Source organism: Anabrus simplex, chromosome 6 (genome assembly GCF_040414725.1).
Source record: "Anabrus simplex isolate iqAnaSimp1 chromosome 6, ASM4041472v1, whole genome shotgun sequence".
Taxonomy (NCBI): Eukaryota; Metazoa; Arthropoda; class Insecta; order Orthoptera; family Tettigoniidae; genus Anabrus; species Anabrus simplex.
This window is the reverse complement of record NC_090270.1, coordinates 17935524-17950081: the sequence shown is the minus strand read 5'-3', so window position 1 is coordinate 17950081 and position 14558 is coordinate 17935524. Positions and strand designations below refer to the sequence as shown.

The 14558-nt window shown below is 37.6% G+C and overlaps 1 protein-coding gene across 1 annotated transcript in view; it reads right to left on the bottom strand.

The window, feature by feature from the left end:
• LOC136875416 (SUN domain-containing protein 3) overlaps positions 1-14558 on the bottom strand; it is a 205185-nt gene that overhangs the window by 23513 nt on the left and 167114 nt on the right. The gene's annotated exons all lie outside the window — the stretch shown is intronic.

Genomic DNA, 14558 nt, shown 5'->3' with positions numbered 1-14558 from the left:
TTCAAAACTTAGTTGTAATGTATGATAAGTGTTTAAACAAACTTGGTGGCTATGATGAAAAATAAAGAAAAGTATGTAGAATCTGCAAATAAATGTGGTGTTTGAAAATTGTCTTTCATTGTGTAGTTATTTTCAAACAGCCATTACTTAAAAAAACACGCCTCATATATAATGGTAATCAATCAATCAATCAATCAATCAATCAATCAATCAATCAATCAATCAATCAATACTGATCTGCATTTAGGGCAGTCACCTAGGTGGCAGATTCCCTATCTGTTGTTTTCCTAGCCTTTTCCTAAATGATTTCAAAGAAATTGGAAATTTATTGAACATCTCCCTTGGTAAGTTATTCCAATCCTTAACTCCCCTTCCTATAAATGAATATTTGCCCCAGTTTTTCCTCTTGAATACCAACTTTATCTTCATATTGTGATCTTTCCTACTTTTATAAACGCCACTCAAACTTATTCGTCTATTAATGTCATTCCACGCCACCTCTCCGATGACAGCTCGGAACATACCACTTAGTCAAGCAGCTCTCCTTCTTTCTCTCAATTCTTCCCAGCCCAAACTTTGCAACATTTTTGTAACTCTACTCTTTTGTTGGAAATCACCCAGAACAAATCGAGCTGCTTTTCTTTGGATTTTTTCCAGTTCTTGAATCATGTAATCCTGGTGAGGTTCCCATACACTGGAACCACACTCTAGTTGGGGTCTTACCAGAGACTTATATGCCCTCTCCTTTACATCCTTACTACAACCCCTAAACACCCTCATAACCATGTGCAGAGATATGTACACTTTATTAACAATCATATTTATGTGATTATCCCAATGAAGATCTTTCATTATATTTATTTATTTATTTATTGTCTTGTTTTATATGGCGGGACTCAGGCTATGAAGCCTGCTATTCTGTCCGACCATACATACACCTACATGAAGAGTTAAATATACATTAAATTATCTCCAGTTTAATATCTTAAGGTATCAATTAAATGTTTTAATTAATCTAGTAACTTAGCTATGATATAATCCTACTATGTTATAAGAAATTATTATTATTATTATTATTATTATTATTATTATTATTATTATTATTATTATTATTAACAAGATTGTCATTAAAAACTGTACAACACAAACAATATGATGAAGAAAGGGCAGCCAGGTCAGCCAGAATGAAGAGGTTTTGGGAAAGGAAGAAGATGATGCAAGCTAAATCTTTAGTTAATTCTTTGTTAACATAAATGTATTTGGGTTTAATTTAAGTGCTCCAATGTGGGCGTAAAATAAATAAATAAATAAATAAATAAATAAATAAATAAATAAATAAATAAATAAATAAATAAATAAGTAAATAAATAAATAAATAAATAAATAAATAAATAAATAAATAAATAAATAAATAAATAAATAAATAAATAAATAAATAATTTATTAACCAGGTTTGACAGAGTTTCTTAAAGCGGAGGTGGTTTGACACGCTCCTAATTTCAGCAGGTAGGGAATTCCAAATTTGGCTGGCGGCGACTATAAATGATCTGCTGTAGCCAGTTGAGCGGTGAACGGGAATGCTTAGTACTGCGGTGGATGATGATCTGGTAGGAATACTAGAAGGTGATGCTAGGTAATGGAATTGTGTGGCAAGGTATTCAAGTGTGTTAAGGTTCAGTATACGATGTAACAGGGAAAGAGTGTGTAAACTTCGTCGCTCTCTTAAGCGTAGCCATGAAAGCCTACCAAATGCGGGAGAAATATGGCTAAACCTTGGTATATCTGAAATAAATCAAATGCATGCGTTATGTGCCTTTTGGAGCTTGATGGAAAGTGAGGCGTTCAGGTTACTGTATACTACGTCACAGTAGTCGAATATTGGCATTACCATACTTTGGATAAGCAGTTTTCTTACATTTTGGGGGAGTAAATCTCTGAGTTTTTTAAGGGAATGTAAGGAATAAAACACTCGCTGACATATACCTGTTACATGATTGTTCCAACTAAGGTTTTTATCCATTATCATCCCTAAGTTTTTAACTGTGTCTTTGAATTGTAACTGAGTGCCTCTTAATGTTACTGAGTGGGTATGGACGTCTGTAAGTTGTGCGTGGTTTTTTTGGGTAGCTAAAAGAATACACTGCGATTTTTGGGCATTGATTTTTAGTGCATGGTCATCGGTCCACTTACATATTCTTCCTAGGTCGTCATTCATATTATTTATTGCAGTCGGTAAGTCACGAGGATGTGCATGTGTATATATCTGTATGTCGTCTGCGTACACATGATATTGACAATGTGTAATTACTTGTGTTAGTCCTGAAATGAAGATCGAAAATAGGAGTGGCGCTAGCACTGACCCCTGTTGTATTCCAGTCTCTACAGATTGCCATGAAGAGAAATTTTCACCTGATACACACCGCCGGCGATCAGAGAGATAGGAATACATCCAGGATAGTGTGCTTTGTGAGAAATTAAGAGCACGTAATTTTGCTATTAGTATGTCCGTGTCAATGCAGTCGAAGGCCTTACTAAGGTCTAGAAGAGTTAAAACAGTAACTTCTCCCTTATCCATAGCTACTCCTATGTCATTTGTAACTTTAAGCAGTGCAGTAGTTGTGGTATGATTGCTTCTAAAACCAGACTGGTATTTGTCAAGAAGCATACTGTTATTTAAATATGCGGTTATTTGTCTGTGAACTATTTTCTCCAAAATTTTGGACAGAAATGGTAAAATGCAAATGGATCGAAAGTCTTTGGGTTCCACGGGATTGTTGGTCTTAGGGAGTGGGCGAACAATTGCATATTTCCAAAGGGAAGGGAATATGCCGGTTATCAGTGAGGTATTAATGATGTGGGTTGGAGTTGGTAGGATTACGTCTAGAGTTTTTAACAGTAACTGTGGAACAATCTCATCACATCCTGTCGCAGTTGTCTTTATTGATCGTGCAATTTGTCTCACTTCTGCAGGAGTTACGAGGGAAAAATATAACTGTTCTCCTCCATTGTTAGTATTGCCATTGTGCAGAATTTTGTTAATCGTCTGTTCTTTTGTTGTCTCGTCAATGTTAACGGGTCTTATAGTAAAGTATTGGTTTAAATCATCCAGTGATAGTTTAATGTCAGCAGTATGTATTTTATTTCCACCTATGCCCATTTTTTTAACGGTTTTCCAGATTGTTGTCGTGTTTCGGGTTAGCAAAATGTTATGTGAGTGCCTTATTTTAGCATTCCTTACGGCCTGTGTGGTCCTGTTACGAAGGGTCTAGTACAGGTCAAAATTGTTTGGTATTTGGCTAGTTTTAAATTTTCTGAAAGCTTTGTCTCTCTCTGTCATTAAGTCTCGTATTTCCTGAGTCATCCATGGAGCCGCAGGACGTGTTACGTGAGCAGTGCGTTTTGGCGCGTGTTTATTAAGAAGAGCTAGCAGTTGTGTGTTTAAGAACTCCACTTTATCATCTATATTATCTAAAATATGGACATTATGCCAAGGTATGTTTGCAGCGTCTTGTAATAGGGCATTACAAGTTGTCCATTTCATGACCGTATCGATGTTATTTATACTTTTTAGGTCTCGGAATGTAATTAATTTAGGTCTGTAGTTGGGGCATTTAAGTGAATAAGCTAAATAAATTAAGTTGTGATTGGATAGTCCGCAAGCAGACATTTGCCCGTGTGTCAGTACCCTGTCAGGGTTATTCGTCACAATTAAGTCCAGTAATGTATGTGAAGTGGCTGTGTGATGTGTTGGGTTAAGTGGCAAAATCGTCATATTACAAGATTTAAATATGTTGATTAGTTGTTTAGTCTAAGTCATTTTGTCATTAAGGATGTCAGTATTGAGGTCTCCTAGTAATAAAACATGCTCATACCTGGGTAAGAGGTCAAGTAAGATGTCTTCAAGGTCGGTGATGTATCCGATCTTTGGTGGGCGATACACAACACTCAGTAAGCACTTTACACCTAAAGCCTCAATTTCAATGAACATGAACTCAGGCCTTGCGCAGTATTCATTAATTGTTTTGTAGATTATTTTATATTTTAGGTTGTTCCTAATATACATAGCTACTCCGCCGCCGGCTTTACCTGTGCGATCATTTTGGATCAAGGTATAATTTTCGAGGTGGACAAGAGAATCTGACAACCAAGGTTTCATCCAGGTTTCCCCGTTCATGACGATGTGAGGGTTGACATTAGCAATTATGTTACGGAGTTCGTGGAAGTGAGGAATTAGACTTTGAACGTTAGCACGTACTACCTGTAAGGAATTTGGAAAGTTGTTAAAAGCATTTGTAAGGGGATTAGTACTAGGGGGCTGTGTAGGTATGGCCACCAGTAACCTTGCCGAAAATAGAAGCATGTTCAGCACTCTCACTTTGAGTTGCCAACCTTGCCTAGTTATTATATGTAAATCTAATGGAGATATAATCTAAAAGTAATAGTTTGAATAGTAATTATAATCTAGTAACTAAAAGTCTAGTGCCTAAGTTAGTTAAAACTGTAAAATGTGTAGTGACGTGTTAGTTTCGGTCTGTCGGTTTATTTAATCCTAATATTAACACCTAGACACTTACAATGATCCCCAAAAGGAACTTTCACCCCATCAATGCAGTAATTAAGACTGAGAGGACTTTTCCTATTTGTGAAACTCACAGCCTGACTTTTAACCCCGTTTATCAACATACCATTGCCTGCTGTCCATCTCACAACATTTTCGAGGTCACGTTGCAGTTGCTCACAATCTTGTAACTTATTTATTACTCTATAGAGAATAACATCATCCGCAAAAAGCCTTACCTCTGATTCCACTCCTTTACTCATATCATTTATATATATATATATATTGCCCCCATTTTTCCCGAGCTAAGCCCAGCCATCGAGCAAGAGATCCCAAGGTGGACCGTTCGATCGTTGGCTATCACTTTCTAGAGGCATTTAAGGGATGTTAAGGATTGATGACCAAGCAGGATAAAAAGAAATATTAAAACAACACTCTGACATTTATTCACAAAAGCAAACAACAAATAAAATACTCTTGCTGATATGTTTTGTAAAATAGAACTTCCATAATATTGCATTTCTTCATTTATGGTAACACGTGCTCTTAATCTCCAGCCTTACTGTGCTGTAATGAAAACCAATGAAAAATTAGGCCTCTTGCCTTTCCGAATCAAAATATTTGATTGAAAGAATTAAGTAAGTTAACATAGAAGTTCATAAAATCATAAACAGCTGTCTTGCTAACGAGTGTTTTACAATAAATGTGTTCAAAGCTTTACCAACTCAAAGTAGTCTCAACACGTGGTTTTAAGATGTACTCAACTGAATTTATCATTTACAACATTTAACATTAGTCAATGACACCAACATGAACTTTAGTAGAAAATGAAAACTGATTTCAAAATTTTCAAAATTAATTAATTATTATTCTGATTATTATTATTATTATTAATTTCTCATCATTTAATTAACCTATGTTTCATTGTCACACGATCGTGTTCTCATAAAATTTCCACTGCATTATTTACCTAATGATCGTCATTAGCATTTCAGAATAATTATTTTCGATTAATTATTAATGACTTGGTTTCACCATAACTCCAAGTAATCATGCGGCTAACGAACTACACTTCTGATCTTTGTATTTCATTTCTATTCAAATTAATCTTAAAATATTTCAAAGTTCAACTATAAATGAGTCAGAAATTTACATTACCAACGTGTGAGCTAGTTAAATAAATTGTATTTACAAATCGAGTGCCTTCATAAAATAACGAGATGATCTTTCCTTTTAAATCTCGATAACGAAGAAAATAAATCCCTTTTCTAGTCTTCCTCGACTTAAGTTAACCAAACTTTCCCTTAAGGGCATGAAAATTACTTCTTAAGGCAACACACAACGATGAGTGTAATCTGCGTCGCAGCAGGTGCACGACCAGATCAAATTAAATGGGGCTAACATGATACAAGAGAAATATACATATTTGCATACACACACACATTCACACTAGGAAACACGTCTTTTATGTACATTATTTACATCGAATCCTGTTTTGGCAAGTTTATTCATGATTTTTAGAGTTGGTCAGGTCGCGTAATATCTAGCAAAAATAATCTGTGTACTGAAATTATCCTTCATTTATAGTGGCTAGTGATCGAAGTCATAGGTATCACTTGGTAGAAACACATTTCACATATCAACGTAAGTTCATCTAACTCATAAAATTTTAATGGAAGATTCTAGTAAAATCCATAAGCACTACCATCGTTTGGGCTACAGGTTGAAACTATCGCGAGCGTGAGCCTTAATCGTATTATTTTTATTCCCTACCTGTGAAATACACTCGCAACACGTGCTCCAATAATTATAATCTATCTTGCGTTCCCAATACACAAGAATAAGTCAAATATCACCGTTAAATCATCAATTGCACAATTATACAACAAGTATCCCTCAGGATTGGTCATATTCCAGACCCTTCATGAACAGAGCACATTCAATCTCACATATAAGGACTCTACAGTAATTTTATGGCTCACGAGCATTTAGTTCTGTTTTACCCGATCTTTAGTCAATATTATTACTATTTAAGTGATTATTACATCTACTGATCCTCGTGGAATATCGTAAAATTAGATGACTTCATCATAAATACAACAAGTGATCTTAAAAGACACTAGGTTCGACCCTATTCACTCAAAATGTACACGTAAATTTCAGTCCAGTAACTTCCAACATTACAAGGAAAGTAGATTTATCGCGTGGTCAGTGATTATTAAGTATAAAGCTCCTAAGCATGGGAAATCATTCAAACACAACCTACATGTCTACTCTAATAGATTCAAAAATTTCATTCACACATACCTAGTCTACCACGACACCTTAAGAAGTGGAAAAATGAAATATTTCTAACTACAACAAACTAATAGATCTACGACTTAAAGAAGAAAGACCTCTAGTTGTACAAAAGGTAAGACAGATAAATTAAATTAAAAAGGTACTCAAGTTTTGATGGAGTTCGATTCCCGTCGACAGTCAATTATTTCAGCATTTTCCTCCGGTCAGTCTCCTTCCAATTACCAGACACACCTCACATTTTTACAGCTCCATGGAGGCTCAGTAGCAGGTGTCTCTCGATGAAATGATGATGTCGGTGGTTGCGGAATTATCCATCTTGAGGTGTTCAACTTCCAAGACGACTTCGGTAGAACGCCGGTCACAAGCTGTAACTGAGATGACAAAATTAAGTATATTCCACAAGCGCACGTCGAATATAGTTAGCTCGTCTACACAGTCACACTTAACTTGGTGTTTAAAGCGTTTTTATTCCATAGGAATACACTAATGGTTTCTCTAAATTCTAGCAGAACGGCGTCGACTTGAACTGAAATTACTTCTCCACGTGGTCCGATAACGTGGTGCAGCACAACACGACGAAGGATATTCAGAGTAAGAGCTTCAGAACTTCAGAGTAAGAGTTTCAAGAGAGCGATTTACTCGAAACAAGGCCTTTTTATATTATCAGCCTGGGAGGTGTGATCTTCAACGAGAACGGTAATTGGCTGATGGTCTCATTCAATTGGCGTAGACTATTCCAGAAACAAACTGAGTTGCGCGCGTGCGGTAGTCACGTGGCTTGCTCTGACCTTGGCACATTCTTGGCCGTTGTGTCACCCCTCTGAACGACGAAAAAAAACTCGTTCTTAGCTCGCCACTACTCCCCAAATGATATGCTGCGGTTCCAAGCAGACAATAAAATTTTCACTTTCCACTTGTTGACAATATTCATAATATCGCCAATTTTAACGGGGACATCTCTCCCTTGGTTGGAGTATAATTTCGTTAGCAGATGAAATTATACCATAACAGTGTCCATTTCTATTGTTCCGGAAAATTGGCTGATAAATCACATGGTAGTAACGTAGTAGATCTCGTGACAGGTGTCCGTCCTCCTCGATACTCGGAGTTCTTCGTTCCGCTCCTTGCATCCAGTAGCCTAGTCTCTCCATACAGGGTGTTCCACAAGTATAGTTTCCATCTTCAATAACTAATTTTCCCTTTTCATAGATGGTTATACGGTGTCAGTTAATGGTGTTTCACTGTTACGCTGACCAACTTCGTCCAATAAATCTTCGGGCTTTGTAGTCCATGAGTCGACCTGTACCACGATCCATTCTTGATGTTTACTGACCATGCCTTCAGGATTCAGGCTATCTCCTTTCACTGGAGATGGAGTCTTTTTTTAACGGCACCTTGGCTGTGCTCCTGACTCGAGTTATTCTGTTGGCTTCCCCGAGCCTTGGCCTCTTGATATTGAAGGCTTTCCGCCCCTACGATATCAGGGTTGGTATCCTGGGGTTGGATTGCTCTTCGCCATCGTTCGCTTTCCTGTGTCGTGTTCTGCAGGTCCTTTAGGTACTTTTCCTTTTCTTCCTCTCGCCAGTCTCTCCTTCCTCTTGATTGGCGGAAGTCCTGATTTCGTTTCCAGCTTCTTCGGTAGTCCGAGTATGGTCACTTTCTCTTGTTACGTCTCGAATATTCCCAGTTTCTGGTGGGTCTATTTCTGCGTACGGGCGATCGATCACGAGGTGAATCTTGCCCTCCAGGGTTACGTTTCCACGTTCTCCCTTGGTTGACTGGTTTCGATTCCTCCTCCTTATTCGTTGTCACCTGATGGATCTGAGGTTCCGGGTTTCGTCCCTGACGAACTGGCTCCTTGGACGTCATGTCTAATTGTCTTAATAACGCCTCAGCCTGGATTGCAGATTGTGTATTCGAGGCTATCATGATCCTCTGCACATCTGGTGGTAACTGACGTGTGATCAATTTGACCAACTCAGGTTCTGATGGTGGTGAGTCTAGCTCTCTTAATTTCCTTAATTGACTGGAAAGAAAATCCGCATATCTCGTGGGCGTAGAAGATGCATATTTCCTGGCATATAGCTCCGTCCTGAGGTTATATTGGACGTCGCTATTCCAGTACTTCTCCAGGAATGCTTTCTTGAAACTTTCGAAATCGTCAAACGAAAATCGAAATGCAACGAACCAGGTATGTACTGAATCTTCCAGGAACTTTTCGGTAACTCTTAACTGCCTTTCTGGTGGAATTTTCGCATCGCGAAAGTAATCTTGCAGTTCCCGAATGAAGCCTTTCGGAGTCACGTTTCCTCTGACGTTATTAAATTTCTTGGGCTGGTCTTCGTGAAGATGAATTATATTGACTATCTGCGTCTGGCCGGTTGTATTTACTTGAGACGTATTTACTGTCGGCTCTGAAGAAATGTCAATTGTATTCGCAGCGCATGTTCCTATAGTTGCCAGTGGAGTTGACGTCTGACCCGTGCCGGTTACACGTTGCTCCAGTAACGCCTGCTTTTCTAGCAATGAGTTAGTGACCTTGCTAGTGTTTTCATTCTGGATCTTCAGGAGGTGCATTTCATGTACAAGCTCCTTGATTCCGTCCGTGTACTCCTTTCGAATCCCTTCGGTTTCAGTTTTAGACTCGGTAGTGACCTTGTGTATAGCATTCATCAAGGTGGTTTTAATTGTTTTTATTTCACCCCAACTATCCTCAAGTGACTCGTGGATATAATCCATCCGCTCTGAGTTATCGACTTGGGATGTCTCGATTTTGTCGAGAATGCCCTTTTCGACTTGTTGTAACTTTTCGTTTAATCCAAGGAATTTCTTTGCCCAAGCCGTTTTGGTAACCTTAAGGTCCTCTGCATTTGTGTCAATCTTTTCCTCAATATTCAGGAATGATTGTTCGACTTCGCCCTTATATTTGTCAATTCCAGTTAAGATGTCCTGCTGAACGTTCACTAATCGTTCACTGAATTCATTGGACATGCCCGCCATAGACTTGGCAATATTTTCGTTTACTTCCTTCTTCATGGTAGCGAAATCATTTTTAACTATTACGAGCTCGCTCTGCATTGAGGCTAGCTTGCCGTTAAAAAGTTTAATGTCAGAACATATCTTCCCTAAACCTTCTTCAGTTTGATTTTTAATGTCCGTCAACTTTTCTTCAATGGCTTCCCCGAGAGATTTTTCGAGATTTATTTGTGCGTCACTGAGATCACCGAGTCCTTTCTCTAAGTGTACCTGAGTGTCACTAAGTTTTCTCTCTAAGTTTTTCTCTAAGTTCACCTGACTATTATTGAGTTCAAAGAGTCCTTTCTCTAAGTTCACCTGATTTTCACTAAGATCATTAAGTTTTTTCTCTAAGTTTTTCTCTAGGTTAGTTTGACTAATATTCAAGTTGGTATTGATCCTCTCCTCCATAGCCAACAACATCTGCCTTAAGTCCTCCATAGTTACAATTATTCATTAAATGGCTATTCTGGTACTGGAAGGATTCTGATCGGGATACTGGAATGTTAGGGATCGAACTCCATCAAATTTACGAAGGCAACGATTTGTCAATATTATGAAAGTTCCGAATTTTCACCAACATCGGTCACAATTATTAATTTAACTTTAATTAATTATCATCGCAGCAAATTCGAATTTCTAATTACCAGCAAGAATTTTTATCGTAAACAAGATTTATATAAGTTACATTTAACATGTGCTTATGTTGGCCACAAGAATTTGGGCGAATAAATGTGTCAGAGTCAGCCTAATTTAATTGGTCATCTGATCTTGTCAATGTCATAAACACTGGGCAGCACAAGATCATTTTCGAGCTTGGATAAGCCAATCTCGAGCCCCATGCTTGGATTAAGCCATCTTAAATGCCCCCATTTTTCCCGAGCTAAGCCCAGCCATCGAGCAAGAGATCCCAAGGTGGACCGTTCGATCGTTGGCTATCACTTTCTAGAGGCATTTAAGGGATGTTAAGGATTGATGACCAAGCAGGATAAAAAGAAATATTAAAACAACACTCTGACATTTATTCACAAAAGCAAACAACAAATAAAATACTCTTGCTGATATGTTTTGTAAAATAGAACTTCCATAATATTGCATTTCTTCATTTATGGTAACACGTGCTCTTAATCTCCAGCCTTACTGTGCTGTAATGAAAACCAATGAAAAATTAGGCCTCTTGCCTTTCCGAATCAAAATATTTGATTGAAAGAATTAAGTAAGTTAACATAGAAGTTCATAAAATCATAAACAGCTGTCTTGCTAACGAGTGTTTTACAATAAATGTGTTCAAAGCTTTACCAACTCAAAGTAGTCTCAACACGTGGTTTTAAGATGTACTCAACTGAATTTATCATTTACAACATTTAACATTAGTCAATGACACCAACATGAACTTTAGTAGAAAATGAAAATTGATTTCAAAATTTTCAAAATTAATTAATTATTATTCTGATGATTATTATTATTATTAATTTCTCATCATTTAATTAACCTATGTTTCATTGTCACACGATCGTGTTCTCATAAAATTTCCACTGCATTATTTACCTAATGATCGTCATTAGCATTTCAGAATAATTATTTTCGATTAATTATTAATGACTTGGTTTCACCATAACTCCAAGTAATCATGCGGCTAACGAACTACACTTCTGATCTTTGTATTTCATTTCTATTCAAATTAATCTTAAAATATTTCAAAGTTCAACTATAAATGAGTCAGAAATTTACATTACCAACGTGTGAGCTAGTTAAATAAATTGTATTTACAAATCGAGTGCCTTCATAAAATAACGAGATGATCTTTCCTTTTAAATCTCGATAACGAAGAAAATAAATCCCTTTTCTAGTCTTCCTCGACTTAAGTTAACCAAACTTTCCCTTAAGGGCATGAAAATTACTTCTTAAGGCAACACACAACGATGAGTGTAATCTGCGTCGCAGCAGGTGCACGACCAGATCAAATTAAATGGGGCTAACATGATACAAGAGAAATATACATATTTGCATACACACATACATTCACACTAGGAAACACGTCTTTTATGTACATTATTTACATCGAATCCTGTTTTGGCAAGTTTATTCATGATTTTTAGAGTTGGTCAGGTCGCGTAATATCTAGCAAAAATAATCTGTGTACTGAAATTATCCTTCATTTATAGTGGCTAGTGATCGAAGTCATAGGTATCACTTGGTAGAAACACATTTCACATATCAACGTAAGTTCATCTAACTCATAAAATTTTAATGGAAGATTCTAGTAAAATCCATAAGCACTACCATCGTTTGGGCTACAGGTTGAAACTATCGCGAGCGTGAGCCTTAATCGTATTATTTTTATTCCCTACCTGTGAAATACACTCGCAACACGTGCTCCAATAATTATAATCTATCTTGCGTTCCCAATACACAAGAATAAGTCAAATATCACCGTTAAATCATCAATTGCACAATTATACAACAAGTATCCCTCAGGATTGGTCATATTCCAGACCCTTCATGAACAGAGCACATTCAATCTCACATATAAGGACTCTACAGTAATTTTATGGCTCACGAGCGTTTAGTTCTGTTTTACCCGATCTTTAGTCAATATTATTACTATTTAAGTGATTATTACATCTACTGATCCTCGTGGAATATCGTAAAATTAGATGACTTCATCATAAATACAACAAGTGATCTTAAAAGACACTAGGTTCGACCCTATTCACTCAAAATGTACACGTAAATTTCAGTCCAGTAACTTCCAACATTACAAGGAAAGTAGATTTATCGCGTGGTCAGTGATTATTAAGTATAAAGCTCCTAAGCATGGGAAATCATTCAAACACAACCTACATGTCTACTCTAATAGATTCAAAAATTTCATTCACACGTACCTAGTCTACCACGACACCTTAAGAAGTGGAAAAATGAAATATTTCTAACTACAACAAACTAATAGATCTACGACTTAAAGAAGAAAGACCTCTAGTTGTACAAAAGGTAAGACAGATAAATTAAATTAAAAAGGTACTCAAGTTTTGATGGAGTTCGATTCCCGTCGACAGTCAATTATTTCAGCATTTTCCTCCGGTCAGTCTCCTTCCAATTACCAGACACGCCTCACATTTTTACAGCTCCATGGAGGCTCAGTAGGAGGTGTCCCTCGATGAAATGATGATGTCGGTGGTTGCGGAATTATCCATCTTGAGGTGTTCAACTTCCAAGACGACTTCGGTAGAACGCCGGTCACAAGCTGTTACTGAGATGAAAAAATTAAGTATATTCCACAAGCGCACGTCGAATATAGTTAGCTCGTCTACACAGTCACACTTAACTTGGTGTTTAAAGCGTTTTTATTCCATAGGAATACACTAATGGTTTCTCTAAATTCTAGCAGAACGGCGTCGACTTGAACTGAAATTACTTCTCCACGTGGTCCGATAACGTGGTGCAGCACAACACGACGAAGGATATTCAGAGTAAGAGCTTCAGAACTTCAGAGTAAGAGTTTCAAGAGAGCGATTTACTCGAAACAAGGCCTTTTTATATTATCAGCCTGGGAGGTGTGATCTTCAACGAGAACGGTAATTGGCTGATGGTCTCATTTAATTGGCGCAGACTATTCCAGAAACAAACTGAGTTGCACGCGTGCGGTAGTCACGTGGCTTGCTCTGACCTTGGCACATTCTTGGACGGTGTGTCACCCCTCTGAATGACGAAAAAAAAACTCGTTCTTAGCTCGCCACTACTCCCCAAATGATATGCTGCGGTTCCAAGCAGACAATAAAATTTTCACTTTCCACTTGTTGACAATATTCATAATATCGCCAATTTTAACGGGGACAATATATATACGAAAACATAAAGGTCCGATAATACTGCCTTGAGGAATTCCCCTCTTAATTATTACAGGGTCAGGTAAAGCTTCACCTACTCTAATTCTCTGAGATCTATTTTCTAGAAATATAGCAACCCATTCAGTCACTCTTTTGTCTAGTTCAATTGCACTCATTTTTTGCCAGTAGTCTCCCATGATCCACCCTATCAAATGCTTTAGACAGGTCAATCGCGATACAGTCCATTTGACCTCCTGAATCCAAGATATCTGCTATATCTTGCTGGAATCCTACAAGTTGAGCTTCAGTGGAATAACCTTTCCTAAAACCGAACTGCCTTCTATCGAACCAGTTATTAATTTCACAAACATGTCTAATATAATCAGAAAGAATGCCTTCCCAAAGCTTACATTCAATGCATGTCAAACTTACTGGTGCAGTCGCTTAAGCGCGGCCAGTATCCAGTATTCGAGAAAGTAGGTCCGAACCCCACTGTCGGCAGCCCTGAAGATGGTTTTCCGTGGTTTCCCATTTTCACACCAGGCAAATGCTGGGGCTGTACCTTAATTAAGGCCATGGCTGCTTCCTTTCCAGTCCTAGGCCTTTCCTATCCCATCGTCGCCATAAGACATATCTGTGTCGGTGCGACGTAAAGCCACTAGCACAAAAAAAAAATAAGCAAACTTACTGGCCTGTAATTTTCAGCTTTATGTCTATCACCCTTTCCTTTATACACAGGGGCTACTATAGCAACTCTCCATTCATCTGGTATAGCTCCTCCGACCAAACAATAATCAAATAAGTACTTCAGATATGGTACTATATCCCAACCCATTGTCTTTAGTAAATCCCCAGAA